The sequence below is a fragment of the Schistocerca piceifrons genome, chromosome 1, assembly GCF_021461385.2.
Source record: "Schistocerca piceifrons isolate TAMUIC-IGC-003096 chromosome 1, iqSchPice1.1, whole genome shotgun sequence".
In the NCBI taxonomy this organism is placed as follows: Eukaryota; Metazoa; Arthropoda; class Insecta; order Orthoptera; family Acrididae; genus Schistocerca; species Schistocerca piceifrons.
In genome coordinates, this window is record NC_060138.1 from 493,870,253 (window position 1) to 493,882,628 (window position 12,376).

General features: G+C 54.1%; 20 non-coding genes across 20 annotated transcripts; all 20 read left to right on the forward strand.

Annotated features, from left to right (window-relative positions):
• Nucleotides 1-724: 724 nt before the first annotated feature.
• On the forward strand, nt 725-806 carry Trnal-uag. Its single transcript has one exon. It is a non-coding gene; the product is annotated as a tRNA-Leu (tRNA).
• A 445-nt stretch (nt 807-1,251) lies between these two features.
• Trnae-cuc lies at nt 1,252-1,323 on the forward strand. Its single transcript has one exon. It is a non-coding gene; the product is annotated as a tRNA-Glu (tRNA).
• A 363-nt stretch (nt 1,324-1,686) lies between these two features.
• On the forward strand, nt 1,687-1,758 carry Trnah-gug. Its single transcript has one exon. It is a non-coding gene; the product is annotated as a tRNA-His (tRNA).
• A 747-nt stretch (nt 1,759-2,505) lies between these two features.
• Nucleotides 2,506-2,587, forward strand: Trnal-uag. The gene has a single exon. It is a non-coding gene; the product is annotated as a tRNA-Leu (tRNA).
• A 445-nt stretch (nt 2,588-3,032) lies between these two features.
• On the forward strand, nt 3,033-3,104 carry Trnae-cuc. The gene has a single exon. It is a non-coding gene; the product is annotated as a tRNA-Glu (tRNA).
• A 363-nt stretch (nt 3,105-3,467) lies between these two features.
• Trnah-gug lies at nt 3,468-3,539 on the forward strand. The gene has a single exon. It is a non-coding gene; the product is annotated as a tRNA-His (tRNA).
• Nucleotides 3,540-4,286: 747 nt separating this feature from the next.
• Trnal-uag lies at nt 4,287-4,368 on the forward strand. The gene has a single exon. It is a non-coding gene; the product is annotated as a tRNA-Leu (tRNA).
• Nucleotides 4,369-4,813: 445 nt separating this feature from the next.
• Nucleotides 4,814-4,885, forward strand: Trnae-cuc. Its single transcript has one exon. It is a non-coding gene; the product is annotated as a tRNA-Glu (tRNA).
• A 363-nt stretch (nt 4,886-5,248) lies between these two features.
• Trnah-gug lies at nt 5,249-5,320 on the forward strand. The gene has a single exon. It is a non-coding gene; the product is annotated as a tRNA-His (tRNA).
• Nucleotides 5,321-6,067: 747 nt separating this feature from the next.
• On the forward strand, nt 6,068-6,149 carry Trnal-uag. The gene has a single exon. It is a non-coding gene; the product is annotated as a tRNA-Leu (tRNA).
• Nucleotides 6,150-6,594: 445 nt separating this feature from the next.
• On the forward strand, nt 6,595-6,666 carry Trnae-cuc. Its single transcript has one exon. It is a non-coding gene; the product is annotated as a tRNA-Glu (tRNA).
• A 363-nt stretch (nt 6,667-7,029) lies between these two features.
• On the forward strand, nt 7,030-7,101 carry Trnah-gug. The gene has a single exon. It is a non-coding gene; the product is annotated as a tRNA-His (tRNA).
• Nucleotides 7,102-7,848: 747 nt separating this feature from the next.
• Trnal-uag lies at nt 7,849-7,930 on the forward strand. The gene has a single exon. It is a non-coding gene; the product is annotated as a tRNA-Leu (tRNA).
• A 445-nt stretch (nt 7,931-8,375) lies between these two features.
• Trnae-cuc lies at nt 8,376-8,447 on the forward strand. Its single transcript has one exon. It is a non-coding gene; the product is annotated as a tRNA-Glu (tRNA).
• A 374-nt stretch (nt 8,448-8,821) lies between these two features.
• Nucleotides 8,822-8,893, forward strand: Trnah-gug. The gene has a single exon. It is a non-coding gene; the product is annotated as a tRNA-His (tRNA).
• Nucleotides 8,894-9,640: 747 nt separating this feature from the next.
• Trnal-uag lies at nt 9,641-9,722 on the forward strand. The gene has a single exon. It is a non-coding gene; the product is annotated as a tRNA-Leu (tRNA).
• A 445-nt stretch (nt 9,723-10,167) lies between these two features.
• Trnae-cuc lies at nt 10,168-10,239 on the forward strand. Its single transcript has one exon. It is a non-coding gene; the product is annotated as a tRNA-Glu (tRNA).
• A 374-nt stretch (nt 10,240-10,613) lies between these two features.
• Nucleotides 10,614-10,685, forward strand: Trnah-gug. Its single transcript has one exon. It is a non-coding gene; the product is annotated as a tRNA-His (tRNA).
• Nucleotides 10,686-11,432: 747 nt separating this feature from the next.
• On the forward strand, nt 11,433-11,514 carry Trnal-uag. The gene has a single exon. It is a non-coding gene; the product is annotated as a tRNA-Leu (tRNA).
• A 445-nt stretch (nt 11,515-11,959) lies between these two features.
• Trnae-cuc lies at nt 11,960-12,031 on the forward strand. Its single transcript has one exon. It is a non-coding gene; the product is annotated as a tRNA-Glu (tRNA).
• Nucleotides 12,032-12,376: the final 345 nt, after the last annotated feature.

Genomic DNA, 12,376 nt, shown 5'->3' on the forward strand with positions numbered 1-12,376 from the left:
CCGTTGCAATGACGAGTACTCGAAATGACAGTACTCTCTTGATTTTTTCACTCGTGTTCCGCAGGCCGCAGTTTGCCCTACCACTTCATCCCCAACACGTAATGTCGCCTCCTAGAGCGCAGACGTCCGCTGCTCTCTGTAGTCGAAAAGGGCAGTTGTTTGAAGTGCGATGGATGAGCAGCCAGTCCCAGCAGAACCGGAAGCTGTGGCGTGCACTGTTTGTACAAATGCTAGGAACACTGGCGCACCAAGCAGCGCATGTAGCGTGGCCGAGCGCTTTAAGGCGCTGGTTTAAGGCACCAGACTCTCTGTAGGCGCGGTTTCGAATCCCGTAGCTGCCGGGGGCTTTGCTGTGATCGCGTTAAGCTGCCGCTTTTTCTTCAAGTGTAACCTCCTTGAGCTCACATATGTTTGATACATGGAGCATTCTAGCTCCGCCTGACAGTTACAGCTACGATACTTTAGTGGTTACGGAAAGCCCAGGTTCGAAACCTGGTCACGGCACGAAAACGTCTCTTGACGCTGTCTCCTTAACTGCGACAGCTACAGACAAGTGGCGTCGCTACCATACGGCGGGCACGGCTTTTTCTTGCTGTGGATGGCCTAAAGAGACGCTTCCAGTGGGAGAGCAGTGGAAATACATGGCACGGCGATTGCCAAGATACTTCCATTTCGAAGTGATCTTTGTAGTACAAACGAAACGTTTTGCGGCTGCTGCTCCAACGGTAACGTGGCCGAGCGGTCTAAGGCGCTGGTTTTAGGCACCAGTCTCTTCGGAGGCGTGGGTTCGAATCCCACCGTTGCCACTTTTTACGTCTCATTTTTGTGCCGTTGCGGTGTGTTCTCGTGGGGTAGGACGCAGCTCTTGTGACGCGCGTGTTGTGTAGGTAGCGTGGCCGAGCGGTCTAAGGCGCTGGTTTCAGGCACCATTCTCTTCGGAGGCGTGGGTTCCAATCCCACAGCTGCCAAACGTGTAATGTTTCCTGTGTCGAAGGCAGGTGCACTCATTGCCCGCAAAGGAAACAGCACAACAAGGCGTGAGCGTCTGCTTGGTGAATTGCCGTAGAACAGTGCGTGGTGCAACGACAGGATTTGTAGGCACCTTTTGCTCTCATCATTGCTGGCGTCCGTCTCCCCGAAATGCGTCCGGGGCACGCCGTTCTATAACGCGAGAGAGCGGATTTTTTACAGTTGTCGTCAGTTAACCGTGGGTGGCTGCTGCGTTCGCTGGAAAGAGCACTGCCGTCGTTATCCGGTGTGGTCTAGTGGCTAGGATACCTGGCTCTCACCCAGGAGGCCCGGGTTCGATTCCCGGTACCGGAATCGCGCGTTTTTGTTGCTCCTCTTATGCGACTTGTCTCGACTTTGCTCGACTGACGCGTGCAGAAAGCTACGTTAAGTATGATTCACGGCAACACCTGACGGCGAGAGAGATGAAGCGTCTATCCACTTGTTATCCAGCCACATACCTGTAGTCAAGAGGCTTGGGGGACTGCAAGACATTGCCACGGAGGTGAATGCAGCTAACCACTGTAGTTAGTGTCCTGACAGCGCAGGCACGTTCATTTGCTCGTATACATGTGATGGAGACCGTGTCTCACACTGCTGTGGCGTACACCTTGGCCTAGGCTCTGCTGTGTATCGCCACTTGCATTACAGGCAGCTGCTTTCGCGGGCGCGTCCGTGGCCGTGATCGTCTAGTGGTTAGGACATTGCGTTGTGGCGGCAATAACCCAGGTTCGAATCCTGGTCACGGCAATTTTGAAAGTTTTGCCTTGCTGCCGTTGCAATGACGAGTACTCGAAATGACAGTACTCTCTTGATTTTTTCACTCGTGTTCCGCAGGCCGCAGTTTGCCCTACCACTTCATCCCCAACACGTAATGTCGCCTCCTAGAGCGCAGACGTCCGCTGCTCTCTGTAGTCGAAAAGGGCAGTTGTTTGAAGTGCGATGGATGAGCAGCCAGTCCCAGCAGAACCGGAAGCTGTGGCGTGCACTGTTTGTACAAATGCTAGGAACACTGGCGCACCAAGCAGCGCATGTAGCGTGGCCGAGCGCTTTAAGGCGCTGGTTTAAGGCACCAGACTCTCTGTAGGCGCGGTTTCGAATCCCGTAGCTGCCGGGGGCTTTGCTGTGATCGCGTTAAGCTGCCGCTTTTTCTTCAAGTGTAACCTCCTTGAGCTCACATATGTTTGATACATGGAGCATTCTAGCTCCGCCTGACAGTTACAGCTACGATACTTTAGTGGTTACGGAAAGCCCAGGTTCGAAACCTGGTCACGGCACGAAAACGTCTCTTGACGCTGTCTCCTTAACTGCGACAGCTACAGACAAGTGGCGTCGCTACCATACGGCGGGCACGGCTTTTTCTTGCTGTGGATGGCCTAAAGAGACGCTTCCAGTGGGAGAGCAGTGGAAATACATGGCACGGCGATTGCCAAGATACTTCCATTTCGAAGTGATCTTTGTAGTACAAACGAAACGTTTTGCGGCTGCTGCTCCAACGGTAACGTGGCCGAGCGGTCTAAGGCGCTGGTTTTAGGCACCAGTCTCTTCGGAGGCGTGGGTTCGAATCCCACCGTTGCCACTTTTTACGTCTCATTTTTGTGCCGTTGCGGTGTGTTCTCGTGGGGTAGGACGCAGCTCTTGTGACGCGCGTGTTGTGTAGGTAGCGTGGCCGAGCGGTCTAAGGCGCTGGTTTCAGGCACCATTCTCTTCGGAGGCGTGGGTTCCAATCCCACAGCTGCCAAACGTGTAATGTTTCCTGTGTCGAAGGCAGGTGCACTCATTGCCCGCAAAGGAAACAGCACAACAAGGCGTGAGCGTCTGCTTGGTGAATTGCCGTAGAACAGTGCGTGGTGCAACGACAGGATTTGTAGGCACCTTTTGCTCTCATCATTGCTGGCGTCCGTCTCCCCGAAATGCGTCCGGGGCACGCCGTTCTATAACGCGAGAGAGCGGATTTTTTACAGTTGTCGTCAGTTAACCGTGGGTGGCTGCTGCGTTCGCTGGAAAGAGCACTGCCGTCGTTATCCGGTGTGGTCTAGTGGCTAGGATACCTGGCTCTCACCCAGGAGGCCCGGGTTCGATTCCCGGTACCGGAATCGCGCGTTTTTGTTGCTCCTCTTATGCGACTTGTCTCGACTTTGCTCGACTGACGCGTGCAGAAAGCTACGTTAAGTATGATTCACGGCAACACCTGACGGCGAGAGAGATGAAGCGTCTATCCACTTGTTATCCAGCCACATACCTGTAGTCAAGAGGCTTGGGGGACTGCAAGACATTGCCACGGAGGTGAATGCAGCTAACCACTGTAGTTAGTGTCCTGACAGCGCAGGCACGTTCATTTGCTCGTATACATGTGATGGAGACCGTGTCTCACACTGCTGTGGCGTACACCTTGGCCTAGGCTCTGCTGTGTATCGCCACTTGCATTACAGGCAGCTGCTTTCGCGGGCGCGTCCGTGGCCGTGATCGTCTAGTGGTTAGGACATTGCGTTGTGGCGGCAATAACCCAGGTTCGAATCCTGGTCACGGCAATTTTGAAAGTTTTGCCTTGCTGCCGTTGCAATGACGAGTACTCGAAATGACAGTACTCTCTTGATTTTTTCACTCGTGTTCCGCAGGCCGCAGTTTGCCCTACCACTTCATCCCCAACACGTAATGTCGCCTCCTAGAGCGCAGACGTCCGCTGCTCTCTGTAGTCGAAAAGGGCAGTTGTTTGAAGTGCGATGGATGAGCAGCCAGTCCCAGCAGAACCGGAAGCTGTGGCGTGCACTGTTTGTACAAATGCTAGGAACACTGGCGCACCAAGCAGCGCATGTAGCGTGGCCGAGCGCTTTAAGGCGCTGGTTTAAGGCACCAGACTCTCTGTAGGCGCGGTTTCGAATCCCGTAGCTGCCGGGGGCTTTGCTGTGATCGCGTTAAGCTGCCGCTTTTTCTTCAAGTGTAACCTCCTTGAGCTCACATATGTTTGATACATGGAGCATTCTAGCTCCGCCTGACAGTTACAGCTACGATACTTTAGTGGTTACGGAAAGCCCAGGTTCGAAACCTGGTCACGGCACGAAAACGTCTCTTGACGCTGTCTCCTTAACTGCGACAGCTACAGACAAGTGGCGTCGCTACCATACGGCGGGCACGGCTTTTTCTTGCTGTGGATGGCCTAAAGAGACGCTTCCAGTGGGAGAGCAGTGGAAATACATGGCACGGCGATTGCCAAGATACTTCCATTTCGAAGTGATCTTTGTAGTACAAACGAAACGTTTTGCGGCTGCTGCTCCAACGGTAACGTGGCCGAGCGGTCTAAGGCGCTGGTTTTAGGCACCAGTCTCTTCGGAGGCGTGGGTTCGAATCCCACCGTTGCCACTTTTTACGTCTCATTTTTGTGCCGTTGCGGTGTGTTCTCGTGGGGTAGGACGCAGCTCTTGTGACGCGCGTGTTGTGTAGGTAGCGTGGCCGAGCGGTCTAAGGCGCTGGTTTCAGGCACCATTCTCTTCGGAGGCGTGGGTTCCAATCCCACAGCTGCCAAACGTGTAATGTTTCCTGTGTCGAAGGCAGGTGCACTCATTGCCCGCAAAGGAAACAGCACAACAAGGCGTGAGCGTCTGCTTGGTGAATTGCCGTAGAACAGTGCGTGGTGCAACGACAGGATTTGTAGGCACCTTTTGCTCTCATCATTGCTGGCGTCCGTCTCCCCGAAATGCGTCCGGGGCACGCCGTTCTATAACGCGAGAGAGCGGATTTTTTACAGTTGTCGTCAGTTAACCGTGGGTGGCTGCTGCGTTCGCTGGAAAGAGCACTGCCGTCGTTATCCGGTGTGGTCTAGTGGCTAGGATACCTGGCTCTCACCCAGGAGGCCCGGGTTCGATTCCCGGTACCGGAATCGCGCGTTTTTGTTGCTCCTCTTATGCGACTTGTCTCGACTTTGCTCGACTGACGCGTGCAGAAAGCTACGTTAAGTATGATTCACGGCAACACCTGACGGCGAGAGAGATGAAGCGTCTATCCACTTGTTATCCAGCCACATACCTGTAGTCAAGAGGCTTGGGGGACTGCAAGACATTGCCACGGAGGTGAATGCAGCTAACCACTGTAGTTAGTGTCCTGACAGCGCAGGCACGTTCATTTGCTCGTATACATGTGATGGAGACCGTGTCTCACACTGCTGTGGCGTACACCTTGGCCTAGGCTCTGCTGTGTATCGCCACTTGCATTACAGGCAGCTGCTTTCGCGGGCGCGTCCGTGGCCGTGATCGTCTAGTGGTTAGGACATTGCGTTGTGGCCGCAATAACCCAGGTTCGAATCCTGGTCACGGCAATTTTGAAAGTTTTGCCTTGCTGCCGTTGCAATGACGAGTACTCGAAATGACAGTACTCTCTTGATTTTTTCACTCGTGTTCCGCAGGCCGCAGTTTGCCCTACCACTTCATCCCCAACACGTAATGTCGCCTCCTAGAGCGCAGACGTCCGCTGCTCTCTGTAGTCGAAAAGGGCAGTTGTTTGAAGTGCGATGGATGAGCAGCCAGTCCCAGCAGAACCGGAAGCTGTGGCGTGCACTGTTTGTACAAATGCTAGGAACACTGGCGCACCAAGCAGCGCATGTAGCGTGGCCGAGCGCTTTAAGGCGCTGGTTTAAGGCACCAGACTCTCTGTAGGCGCGGTTTCGAATCCCGTAGCTGCCGGGGGCTTTGCTGTGATCGCGTTAAGCTGCCGCTTTTTCTTCAAGTGTAACCTCCTTGAGCTCACATATGTTTGATACATGGAGCATTCTAGCTCCGCCTGACAGTTACAGCTACGATACTTTAGTGGTTACGGAAAGCCCAGGTTCGAAACCTGGTCACGGCACGAAAACGTCTCTTGACGCTGTCTCCTTAACTGCGACAGCTACAGACAAGTGGCGTCGCTACCATACGGCGGGCACGGCTTTTTCTTGCTGTGGATGGCCTAAAGAGACGCTTCCAGTGGGAGAGCAGTGGAAATACATGGCACGGCGATTGCCAAGATACTTCCATTTCGAAGTGATCTTTGTAGTACAAACGAAACGTTTTGCGGCTGCTGCTCCAACGGTAACGTGGCCGAGCGGTCTAAGGCGCTGGTTTTAGGCACCAGTCTCTTCGGAGGCGTGGGTTCGAATCCCACCGTTGCCACTTTTTACGTCTCATTTTTGTGCCGTTGCGGTGTGTTCTCGTGGGGTAGGACGCAGCTCTTGTGACGCGCGTGTTGTGTAGGTAGCGTGGCCGAGCGGTCTAAGGCGCTGGTTTCAGGCACCATTCTCTTCGGAGGCGTGGGTTCCAATCCCACAGCTGCCAAACGTGTAATGTTTCCTGTGTCGAAGGCAGGTGCACTCATTGCCCGCAAAGGAAACAGCACAACAAGGCGTGAGCGTCTGCTTGGTGAATTGCCGTAGAACAGTGCGTGGTGCAACGACAGGATTTGTAGGCACCTTTTGCTCTCATCATTGCTGGCGTCCGTCTCCCCGAAATGCGTCCGGGGCACGCCGTTCTATAACGCGAGAGAGCGGATTTTTTACAGTTGTCGTCAGTTAACCGTGGGTGGCTGCTGCGTTCGCTGGAAAGAGCACTGCCGTCGTTATCCGGTGTGGTCTAGTGGCTAGGATACCTGGCTCTCACCCAGGAGGCCCGGGTTCGATTCCCGGTACCGGAATCGCGCGTTTTTGTTGCTCCTCTTATGCGACTTGTCTCGACTTTGCTCGACTGACGCGTGCAGAAAGCTACGTTAAGTATGATTCACGGCAACACCTGACGGCGAGAGAGATGAAGCGTCTATCCACTTGTTATCCAGCCACATACCTGTAGTCAAGAGGCTTGGGGGACTGCAAGACATTGCCACGGAGGTGAATGCAGCTAACCACTGTAGTTAGTGTCCTGACAGCGCAGGCACGTTCATTTGCTCGTATACATGTGATGGAGACCGTGTCTCACACTGCTGTGGCGTACACCTTGGCCTAGGCTCTGCTGTGTATCGCCACTTGCATTACAGGCAGCTGCTTTCGCGGGCGCGTCCGTGGCCGTGATCGTCTAGTGGTTAGGACATTGCGTTGTGGCCGCAATAACCCAGGTTCGAATCCTGGTCACGGCAATTTTGAAAGTTTTGCCTTGCTGCCGTTGCAATGACGAGTACTCGAAATGACAGTACTCTCTTGATTTTTTCACTCGTGTTCCGCAGGCCGCAGTTTGCCCTACCACTTCATCCCCAACACGTAATGTCGCCTCCTAGAGCGCAGACGTCCGCTGCTCTCTGTAGTCGAAAAGGGCAGTTGTTTGAAGTGCGATGGATGAGCAGCCAGTCCCAGCAGAACCGGAAGCTGTGGCGTGCACTGTTTGTACAAATGCTAGGAACACTGGCGCACCAAGCAGCGCATGTAACGTGGCCGAGCGCTTTAAGGCGCTGGTTTAAGGCACCAGACTCTCTGTAGGCGCGGTTTCGAATCCCGTAGCTGCCGGGGGCTTTGCTGTGATCGCGTTAAGCTGCCGCTTTTTCTTCAAGTGTAACCTCCTTGAGCTCACATATGTTTGATACATGGAGCATTCTAGCTCCGCCTGACAGTTACAGCTACGATACTTTAGTGGTTACGGAAAGCCCAGGTTCGAAACCTGGTCACGGCACGAAAACGTCTCTTGACGCTGTCTCCTTAACTGCGACAGCTACAGACAAGTGGCGTCGCTACCATACGGCGGGCACGGCTTTTTCTTGCTGTGGATGGCCTAAAGAGACGCTTCCAGTGGGAGAGCAGTGGAAATACATGGCACGGCGATTGCCAAGATACTTCCATTTCGAAGTGATCTTTGTAGTACAAACGAAACGTTTTGCGGCTGCTGCTCCAACGGTAACGTGGCCGAGCGGTCTAAGGCGCTGGTTTTAGGCACCAGTCTCTTCGGAGGCGTGGGTTCGAATCCCACCGTTGCCACTTTTTACGTCTCATTTTTGTGCCGTTGCGGTGTGTTCTCGTGGGGTAGGACGCAGCTCTTGTGACGCGCGTGTTGTGTAGGTAGCGTGGCCGAGCGGTCTAAGGCGCTGGTTTCAGGCACCATTCTCTTCGGAGGCGTGGGTTCCAATCCCACAGCTGCCAAACGTGTAATGTTTCCTGTGTCGAAGGCAGGTGCACTCATTGCCCGCAAAGGAAACAGCACAACAAGGCGTGAGCGTCTGCTTGGTGAATTGCCGTAGAACAGTGCGTGGTGCAACGACAGGATTTGTAGGCACCTTTTGCTCTCATCATTGCTGGCGTCCGTCTCCCCGAAATGCGTCCGGGGCACGCCGTTCTATAACGCGAGAGAGCGGATTTTTTACAGTTGTCGTCAGTTAACCGTGGGTGGCTGCTGCGTTCGCTGGAAAGAGCACTGCCGTCGTTATCCGGTGTGGTCTAGTGGCTAGGATACCTGGCTCTCACCCAGGAGGCCCGGGTTCGATTCCCGGTACCGGAATCGCGCGTTTTTGTTGCACCTCTTATGCGACTTGTCTCGACTTTGCTCGACTGACGCTACGCTGACGCGTGCAGAAAGCTACGTTAAGTATGATTCACGGTAACACCTGACGGCGAGAGAGATGAAGCGTCTATCCACTTGTTATCCAGCCACATACCTGTAGTCAAGAGGCTTGGGGGACTGCAAGACATTGCCACGGAGGTGAATGCAGCTAACCACTGTAGTTAGTGTCCTGACAGCGCAGGCACGTTCATTTGCTCGTATACATGTGATGGAGACCGTGTCTCACACTGCTGTGGCGTACACCTTGGCCTAGGCTCTGCTGTGTATCGCCACTTGCATTACAGGCAGCTGCTTTCGCGGGCGCGTCCGTGGCCGTGATCGTCTAGTGGTTAGGACATTGCGTTGTGGCCGCAATAACCCAGGTTCGAATCCTGGTCACGGCAATTTTGAAAGTTTTGCCTTGCTGCCGTTGCAATGACGAGTACTCGAAATGACAGTACTCTCTTGATTTTTTCACTCGTGTTCCGCAGGCCGCAGTTTGCCCTACCACTTCATCCCCAACACGTAATGTCGCCTCCTAGAGCGCAGACGTCCGCTGCTCTCTGTAGTCGAAAAGGGCAGTTGTTTGAAGTGCGATGGATGAGCAGCCAGTCCCAGCAGAACCGGAAGCTGTGGCGTGTACTGTTTGTACAAATGCTAGGAACACTGGCGCACCAAGCAGCGCATGTAACGTGGCCGAGCGCTTTAAGGCGCTGGTTTAAGGCACCAGACTCTCTGTAGGCGCGGTTTCGAATCCCGTAGCTGCCGGGGGCTTTGCTGTGATCGCGTTAAGCTGCCGCTTTTTCTTCAAGTGTAACCTCCTTGAGCTCACATATGTTTGATACATGGAGCATTCTAGCTCCGCCTGACAGTTACAGCTACGATACTTTAGTGGTTACGGAAAGCCCAGGTTCGAAACCTGGTCACGGCACGAAAACGTCTCTTGACGCTGTCTCCTTAACTGCGACAGCTACAGACAAGTGGCGTCGCTACCATACGGCGGGCACGGCTTTTTCTTGCTGTGGATGGCCTAAAGAGACGCTTCCAGTGGGAGAGCAGTGGAAATACATGGCACGGCGATTGCCAAGATACTTCCATTTCGAAGTGATCTTTGTAGTACAAACGAAACGTTTTGCGGCTGCTGCTCCAACGGTAACGTGGCCGAGCGGTCTAAGGCGCTGGTTTTAGGCACCAGTCTCTTCGGAGGCGTGGGTTCGAATCCCACCGTTGCCACTTTTTACGTCTCATTTTTGTGCCGTTGCGGTGTGTTCTCGTGGGGTAGGACGCAGCTCTTGTGACGCGCGTGTTGTGTAGGTAGCGTGGCCGAGCGGTCTAAGGCGCTGGTTTCAGGCACCATTCTCTTCGGAGGCGTGGGTTCCAATCCCACTCCTGCCAAACGTGTAATGTTTCCTGTGTCGAAGGCAGGTGCACTCATTGCCCGCAAAGGAAACAGCACAACAAGGCGTGAGCGTCTGCTTGGTGAATTGCCGTAGAACAGTGCGTGGTGCAACGACAGGATTTGTAGGCACCTTTTGCTCTCATCATTGCTGGCGTCCGTCTCCCCGAAATGCGTCCGGGGCACGCCGTTCTATAACGCGAGAGAGCGGATTTTTTACAGTTGTCGTCAGTTAACCGTGGGTGGCTGCTGCGTTCGCTGGAAAGAGCACTGCCGTCGTTATCCGGTGTGGTCTAGTGGCTAGGATACCTGGCTCTCACCCAGGAGGCCCGGGTTCGATTCCCGGTACCGGAATCGCGCGTTTTTGTTGCTCCTCTTATGCGACTTGTCTCGACTTTGCTCGACTGACGCTACGCTGACGCGTGCAGAAAGCTACGTTAAGTATGATTCACGGCAACACCTGACGGCGAGAGAGATGAAGCGTCTATCCACTTGTTATCCAGCCACATACCTGTAGTCAAGAGGCTTGGGGGACTGCAAGACATTGCCACGGAGGTGAATGCAGCTAACCACTGTAGTTAGTGTCCTGACAGCGCAGGCACGTTCATTTGCTCGTATACATGTGATGGAGACCGTGTCTCACACTGCTGTGGCGTACACCTTGGCCTAGGCTCTGCTGTGTATCGCCACTTGCATTACAGGCAGCTGCTTTCGCGGGCGCGTCCGTGGCCGTGATCGTCTAGTGGTTAGGACATTGCGTTGTGGCCGCAATAACCCAGGTTCGAATCCTGGTCACGGCAATTTTGAAAGTTTTGCCTTGCTGCCGTTGCAATGACGAGTACTCGAAATGACAGTACTCTCTTGATTTTTTCACTCGTGTTCCGCAGGCCGCAGTTTGCCCTACCACTTCATCCCCAACACGTAATGTCGCCTCCTAGAGCGCAGACGTCCGCTGCTCTCTGTAGTCGAAAAGGGCAGTTGTTTGAAGTGCGATGGATGAGCAGCCAGTCCCAGCAGAACCGGAAGCTGTGGCGTGCACTGTTTGTACAAATGCTAGGAACACTGGCGCACCAAGCAGCGCATGTAGCGTGGCCGAGCGCTTTAAGGCGCTGGTTTAAGGCACCAGACTCTCTGTAGGCGCGGTTTCGAATCCCGTAGCTGCCGGGGGCTTTGCTGTGATCGCGTTAAGCTGCCGCTTTTTCTTCAAGTGTAACCTCCTTGAGCTCACATATGTTTGATACATGGAGCATTCTAGCTCCGCCTGACAGTTACAGCTACGATACTTTAGTGGTTACGGAAAGCCCAGGTTCGAAACCTGGTCACGGCACGAAAACGTCTCTTGACGCTGTCTCCTTAACTGCGACAGCTACAGACAAGTGGCGTCGCTACCATACGGCGGGCACGGCTTTTTCTTGCTGTGGATGGCCTAAAGAGACGCTTCCAGTGGGAGAGCAGTGGAAATACATGGCACGGCGATTGCCAAGATACTTCCATTTCGAAGTGATCTTTGTAGTACAAACGAAACGTTTTGCGGCTGCTGCTCCAACGGTAACGTGGCCGAGCGGTCTAAGGCGCTGGTTTTAGGCACCAGTCTCTTCGGAGGCGTGGGTTCGAATCCCACCGTTGCCACTTTTTACGTCTCATTTTTGTGCCGTTGCGGTGTGTTCTCGTGGGGTAGGACGCAGCTCTTGTGACGCGCGTGTTGTGTAGGTAGCGTGGCCGAGCGGTCTAAGGCGCTGGTTTCAGGCACCATTCTCTTCGGAGGCGTGGGTTCCAATCCCACAGCTGCCAAACGTGTAATGTTTCCTGTGTCGAAGGCAGGTGCACTCATTGCCCGCAAAGGAAACAGCACAACAAGGCGTGAGCGTCTGCTTGGTGAATTGCCGTAGAACAGTGCGTGGTGCAACGACAGGATTTGTAGGCACCTTTTGCTCTCATCATTGCTGGCGTCCGTCTCCCCGAAATGCGTCCGGGGCACGCCGTTCTATAACGCGAGAGAGCGGATTTTTTACAGTTGTCGTCAGTTAACCGTGGGTGGCTGCTGCGTTCGCTGGAAAGAGCACTGCCGTCGTTATCCGGTGTGGTCTAGTGGCTAGGATACCTGGCTCTCACCCAGGAGGCCCGGGTTCGATTCCCGGTACCGGAATCGCGCGTTTTTGTTGCTCCTCTTATGCGACTTGTCTCGACTTTGCTCGACTGACGCGTGCAGAAAGCTACGTTAAGTATGATTCACGGCAACACCTGACGGCGAGAGAGATGAAGCGTCTATCCACTTGTTATCCAGCCACATACCTGTAGTCAAGAGGCTTGGGGGACTGCAAGACATTGCCACGGAGGTGAATGCAGCTAACCACTGTAGTTAGTGTCCTGACAGCGCAGGCACGTTCATTTGCTCGTATACATGTGATGGAGACCGTGTCTCACACTGCTGTGGCGTACACCTTGGCCTAGGCTCTGCTGTGTATCGCCACTTGCATTACAGGCAGCTGCT